The sequence below is a fragment of the Macrobrachium rosenbergii genome, chromosome 59 (genome assembly GCF_040412425.1).
Source record: "Macrobrachium rosenbergii isolate ZJJX-2024 chromosome 59, ASM4041242v1, whole genome shotgun sequence".
Taxonomy (NCBI): Eukaryota; Metazoa; Arthropoda; class Malacostraca; order Decapoda; family Palaemonidae; genus Macrobrachium; species Macrobrachium rosenbergii.
Genome location: NC_089799.1, coordinates 8,376,343 through 8,383,842, shown reverse-complemented (window position 1 = coordinate 8,383,842; position 7,500 = coordinate 8,376,343). Strand labels below are relative to the sequence as shown.

General features: G+C 37.3%; 1 pseudogene; it reads right to left on the bottom strand.

Annotated features, from left to right (window-relative positions):
- The window catches only part of LOC136837395 (uncharacterized), a 111,418-nt pseudogene extending 109,035 nt beyond the window's left edge, over positions 1–2,383 (bottom strand).
- Between the last annotated feature and the right edge of the window lie 5,117 nt (positions 2,384–7,500).

The following is a 7,500-nucleotide window of genomic DNA, read 5'->3' as shown; positions in this document are numbered from 1 at the left end:
TGGAATTCAAGTCGAATTCAGTGACTTGTACTTTTAAACGAATGATACGTTTAATCACAAATAAAATAAAAGACAAATGACATACGTTCTCGACGGTGCTTCGACACCTCTCGAATTACTCGCACAAGCGGTAACTCACGGATTTTTTTTCACGGCTATGAAAGAGAAACCGATACTGAGGGAAGATATTTATTTAAAAGTGTAATTTTAAATATTAAGCAGCTTTTGCATGCGTGCTCATGAACACACGTACCAAACACACGAGCACAAACTATTTCTATATATCTATCTATCTATACATATTCATACTGTATAATATAATATATATATATATGTATATGTGTGTATATATATATATATATATATATATATATATATATATATATATATATATATATATATATATATATATATATACTGAAAACAGGACAATAAACTGTGTACATAAAATTCGTAAAAAAATATAATTCATTATTCCAGTAGTTTACTTCTAGTTCTGATTATATACATTATAATAGGCTTATAGGTGCTTCTTGATAGCAGAGATGCGACGAAAAAAATTCATCCGGGAAGCAAAGCGATTTAAATTATATATAATGTCGTCCCAACCGACGACAATAATTATAATCTAAATCAGTTCAATAGAAGAGCGGTTATCTAGTACAGGTATGTTTATACTGTATAACACATTCTTGAAATTAATTATTTTTGCAATTACTTTACTGTGTAGAGACAATTGTCAGTTTGATCGCAGGCTAGGCCTAGATGCATGTAGGCAACATCCATTCTTTTCAAGCCAATTAAACGGAATGCCGTTAGGCCTGTAAACGCGATGAGAATAACGTTATCATAATTAATTAATTAAATATTGACAATATCATGTAGATTACTTAGTTACACGAGTAATAATTACTCGCTTTAGAGAGAAAGGGCCTATTTACGTTATCAAAATTATTCGGCTCGTATAACAGGGGCAAAGTTTCATGCCCCACTGGCGGTAAGGTATCACACGCCTGCCGTTATTAAGTTACTATTCAATACTACCACTAAATACAGCAGTGAATAAGTTGCTCGTTACATAGTAACTTTTTTGTAGTAATTAATTTACCTCTGTACAGCATTCTGACAAATTTTGTCAAGACTAGGCCTATTCAATAGAAATGCAAACGTACCTTATAAGCCAACATGAGAATACCTTAAAATTTCGTAAAAAAAAAAAATTAATAACATAAAATGACCGCTGTAATTACTGCATGTAGCAGAACTATAGGCTATATAAATTGCAATAGCAAACAGAATTACATAGATACACTTCTAAATGAAATGCTCTGCACCACTAAAGGTAAATTTATTCAATAGACAGTAGTTCATTACTGCAATCATAATTAGCGAAGTAAAATATATAAATGAGTGAAATATATAAACAGCCTATTCTCCTACAACAAAAAAATAATAATAACTCTTTAAAAGCTAACCTATACGTTTGATATGAGTCGTGTGTTTACACCTGGTAAGTATGTATTACCATAAGATTTTAACAGTGTGTATTGATGAATCAGGCCCTACCCAGGTCATGAGAACTCTCATACAAGCAAGCATGTAAGGCCTTAAATTACTATAGTATTATAGTGTATACGGTGTAATTATTATTAACTTTTGACCAATCTAGGGCCCACTTACATATAGTCAAAGGTTAAACAATTTCTGAATGGGTGTTGACACTCAGCTCAAGATAAATAAGAACGGTTCAGTTACACATAACATTCAGTTTATCGTTGATGTATATTCTTAAAAGGCCTAGCGTTAGTTTATCTTCAAGAAAATCGTTAAACTGACTCGAAAGGCGTACGGAATAAAAAAAATTATAAAAAGGGAAAGAAAAATTACGCACGTAACTACCGCGCAACCTGTGCCGGTCTCAAAAAAAACCTAATTACAGATGTTTACACCGAAGGGGTTTCTTCATTCTCATCCTCACCTTCCATGTACCACGGCTGCCACACTTTTGGAGAGGGCCTGTCTCGTTCTTGCACCACTAGGGCCATGCTTGTCATTTCTCTCATGCTACACTTTCAATAACACTTATAAATACACTTGGCCCCCTCCTCAGTTCCTTAAATAAAAAAAAAAACACTTGTAATGGCCTAGGTTAGCATATAATGTGCAAAATGATTTTTAGGCCTCGCAAAATTGCAGCTGTAAAACCATTAATGGTGTTCCCGTCTACTCGACAACACGGACTTATTATGCACTGCAGGTTTCTCACGACACTTGGTTAACAGCGCACACAAAAGAAGAATAATTCAGTAAATGCAACGACAATATGGAAGCGTAGGGGTTCTTCACTCCACCGACACCGTACAACTTCTGTTCTCATCAATGAACTCTAGTCCCTGGCCCCCGAGCTGAGACGCGGTGCCGCGTTTACTATAATTCTCAGAAGCCTTCGTTCAGCACTTGCTCGTACTCGGGTAAACCCGCAGAAAATACGTCATTTCAAAGCTTTAAATAACGTATTATTCCTTTGAAGAACTGTATGTAAATATCTGAAGTATGACTATACGTTTCAAAAGTGCTTAACCAATCAGTTTCACCATTTTTAAGCGTAATAATAACGCAACAAATTCGTGAGTGTAACGATAAAATTAAAAATTGTCCGTATCCTACTGACAAAACTGAATCCTCCGCGCGCAGAGTATACTGCAATGCTATTGGCCACGAGCGTAAACTTACACCCAATCAGAAATCCGAATGAAGCTAGCCTCTCACGGGGGTCCGTCAAGCCGCTCGAAGGAATGTTAAGAATGCGAAGTTCGTTTTATACGGTCGCTCTTTGGGAAAAAAATCGTTATAACCAAGCAAAGGAATGCGGTTGGACGGTGGCATTTAAAAAACGTCAACTATCCTTATATATTCTGATTTCATCGGATGCGAAACGTTTTTCTTTCGCAAGGAAACTTCTTCTTCATCTTCTTCTTGCCTCTTAACAGATGCATGGGACTTGGGGGCAGGTATTGTGAACTGTTGCCTGTCGATGAATATTTTTTTCCTTTTTAACGGACAAATCTTACGAATATGAATATGAATATGAGTATGAATATATCAATGTGAAGGGGTTAATAAAGAACTTACATAGTACAACAAAATATGCCTTCATGATGCAATAAGTCAAATAATCAGGAAGTAAAAGTGGACAGCAAAATAAAAATTATAGTTAATATATGGACAACGTTTCCTTCACATAACCTATATATACAGTATAAATTAATATATATATACAGTATATATATATATGTATATATATGTATTTATATATATATATATATATATATATATATATATATATATATATATATATATATATATATTAAAACAACCAGTATAGGTACGCAGATTGAACATACACGGTCAAAGCATCTTTGCCGGTATGTTACGTCTAAGATATTGGCCACATCTCACGGATAGCAGTCACTTTTGACGGTATAAGTCGGTACTTCTCGTCTCGGCTTCAATCTCTCTCGCATTACCGTTATTTGCTAAATAGAATGAAGACATTTAGTATACTGTGAACTGCTTGGAAGCTATGAAAATAAACAAAAAGGATTTTGTACAGCTGAACGAGGCTGGGTTTGTTTTCTCGTGAGATTTGCAATATTTCATCCTCAAGCGAACTAGAATTAATATGAGCTGCTATCACGCCAAGAATATCACTAATAAATTGATTATACAGACACCACATCACACCGCCAAACTTTCTTATAATAGCTTCCCAGAAAGATTGCATCTTGCGTGAAATGAGAACCATTCATTGTGCAATGGCTCATTCAGTACTGTCTTCATTCATCGAGAGAGAGAGAGAGAGAGAGAGAGAGGCAGGCTCTGTATGACCTCTGAGCCACGGGTGTGAAACACGATAACCAAGACACGTGGTTAAGGTAAGGCGGGGATTGCGTTAGTCTGTTTGCCTTGCTGTTTTCTGTGTTCGCTCTGCGGCGGATGAAGAGCTCATGCCCGGATTAGGAGTGACGTGGGTGATAGAGGTTTTTATGCGGATGGCATCCAAGATGATACGAGGAACTACACAACACTCGGTTCATTCAGAGTGAGTAGGCTTGGCCAAAACTTTGAGTAAGGCGATAGCCCTGATAGCTATAGCTAGGCCGAACCATGCCACTATCAAGTGAAATGTACGTGATGCATGATTTCTCTCTCTCTCTCTCTCTCTCTCTCTCTCTCTCTCTCTCTCTCGCCTCGTCTCTTGGGATAACGTTTCTCAGTATCTTTAAGCTTATATATGTGAAAGTAGACCTGTCAACAGTAAATTAATGACATTATAGAAAGTTTAAGTCGTTGGGGTACGGTACTTCAGCATACAGATCATAAGCCACCAACCTACTGTAGTTTATAACCAAGGCAATTCCTGCAAATGATCTAATCTGCACGTTTAATACTACTCACTTTGCTAGCAATTTTATCTTGGCTACAGCTAAAATGTGGTATAGTTTAACTAGTGTAGTTGTGGAATTATCTGATCTGCAACCATTTACGAGAGGAGCAAATTCATTCTGCTCTGCTGACGTCTTCTGTATTTCAGGTGTACTGGTTTTATTTTCTATCCCTCATACTTACTTATTTACCACCTTTTCCTGTAACATGCATCTCTCTCTCTCTCTCTCTCTCTCTCTCTCTCTCTCTCTCTCTCTCTCTCTCTCTGCAGGCTGATTTGCCTACGGAGCCCTCTTGGGTTTATAGTCTATTGAAGATTTAAAGAAAGACGATATTTAACCGAACAGATAATCATCATTTAATGACGCACAAGACAAGGCCACACCACTTTATAAAGGTTAAAAATGTAGGGCTTATTTGCGGTTCCAGATTTTTTATGTAGTGTCATCCACCTAATTAGACTCACTCTTCTTTTTGAGTGAGACGTAAAGAACAGCAATTTTAGCCAAGTCTAGTCTTAGAGAGTAGTCCGTCCAAAACAATCGGGTAAAAACCTCGTGTTTATAAAACTCCCATCAAAAGAGTCCAGATATAAAATATCTGATCATCAAACCATCCGTCTGACTCTATTATAGACATTCGTTTATGAGTGAGGAAAAGAGTAGATTTAATCGGGCGATTTTTTTTTTTTTTTTTTTTTTTACACAATGTAAAGATGTTAACCCTTTTGAGCTGCAACACGATTACCACATCAAAAGATCTCTCTCTCTCTCTCTCTCTCTCTCTCTACTCCCTGTCAGACACACTTGCATTTGTTATATATATGTTTATATAATATAAATATATATTATATATATGTGTATGTATTTATGTAATACATATATAAATATACCTCTAATATTTCATTTATCCATAGTGTTCTGTCTTCCTCCTCATCTTCCGAATTATGAGCTATTTATTTTTCACCAGACTCTCGTCTCCCATTCTCCCCACGTGCTCAAACCATCCTCTAAACGTTCTTTCCCTTCTTGGCTCTTACAGTAATCTTTTTACTAGTTCTAAGACTCTTCACGCGTTCAGTCCTTCTTATCAGACATGGAGAAAGCAGATAATATGTATATCAATTTTGGCTTCTTCTCTTTCGGATCTTTTGCATACATCCTTCTCCCTTTCTCATTTCACTTCTTTGGCTTTCCTTATCTTCACTTCTACCCACTTTCATCCTTTCCCCATTCATATTGACAGTTAACGCTTAATCCTCGTGGTTTCTATTGTTCTCATAAACTTATTCATGCCTACATCCAATTTGAGGCTTTTCCTATAAAAAAAAACAAGTGAAAAATGCGCCGAAGTTTCTTCGGCGCGACCGAGCTTTCTGTACAGCGTATAACGCTGTATGAAACTCTCAGCAGCGGCCCATGAAACTCTCAGCCGCGGCCCATAAAACTTTCAGCCACGGCCAGGTGGTCGGCTGTGTTATTGGCATTATAGCGGTCCCAGATGCATGGTCATAGCTAACTTTAACCTTAGATAAAATAAAAACTACTGAGGCTAGAGGGCTGCAATTTGGTGTGTTTGATGATTGGAGGGTGGATGATCAACGTAACAAATTGCAGCCCTCTAGCCTTAGTAGTTTTTAAGATCTGAGGGCGGACAGAAAAAGTTCGAACAAAAAAAAGTGTGGACGGACATACAAAGCCGGCACAATAGTTTTCTTTTACAGAATACCAAAACATTTTCGTCAAAATGTGTCACTATTCGCTGCAGTTTTTCGTCATTATTCCTAGTCGACTCAATATACTTTTCAAGTATCAGTCACTCTGTGCTGAGATAACGTCCACTCAAGAAACTGTCTGGAAAACCCCGCAAAATAAGTCTTGTCCCTGAGTGCGAGGGATTTGATTGGTGTGACAGATTCTTGACCACAGGATTTCTTCGATAGTACAGCTTGATCTTAAGCGAAAGGCAGGGAGTGAGGGTTCTATTTCCTGATCACAGGACTTGATGTCTCAGCCGAATCCGTGTGAAGCAGTTTGTAAAATGACACTGGAATATGAAACTAGAAATGAAAAGGGGAAGAGAGGGAGGTGGAAAAAATTCAATGCTGATATTTAGAGGGATTATTCGCAAATATTTAGAGACAGGTGGAAATCTCAGCCAACAATGACTCTGACCTCTGATGGTCTTCTAACCAACAGATTTCAAAAGACATCATCATAATTTAAACATGTTTCCCTATAAGGCTAGCAAGTCGCATAGCTACAACCTACTGTAAAATAGCAAAATTATGGTCACCAGTTGAAGACTCACTGAATGCAATCTACATGCATAGACAAATCAGGATCTGATGTCTACACTGTTATAATAATTGGCATTGTTGCTGCAGCCATTGAACAATTAGCTACTCGATAATAATACTGGCCATTTGTATCCAGAGACCAAACAGGACAGTGGGACAGTTTTGATTTCTGCCAGGTGTCGTCAGCCACCAGACCCCAACCTGGAACAGTGAACAGAAGAAGATAACAGTTGTTTCTACTTTAAAAACAGGTGACGACCTGGGACAGTCTCCCTGAGGATGTCGTGCAATTGGTACTTCAGAAGTTCAAGCGAAGATGCAATGCATTGCTACCCTAACGCTATTCTCCTTGCATTTTAATACAATTTTATCTATTTATTAATTTGTTAATTTATTTTTTTCTTTTTAATAAGTGAGATCTCTCCTTTCTGCATTTCCCTTTACCTTCTCTTACCTCCCAGTGAACACCATATTCCTTGGAAGCTTGAATTTCAAGTCAATGACCCCTTTGGTGGGCTTGTTCCATACGAATAGGGTTCATCTTCTGAATATTAAAAATCAGGCAACATGCGAGTTGCTCACTGTCCAAATCCCGTGACTGACAGGTTAGGTTGGCTTGAATACTAAAGGAGATGAGTCATTGACCTCCTCCTGTACTGCAAACGACACTCCAAAAGACTTGCAAAGGCTTAGGTAGTAACCACCCACGTTCATATACTAATACTGGAACAGTTTCTGAATTTTAATCAGCAGTC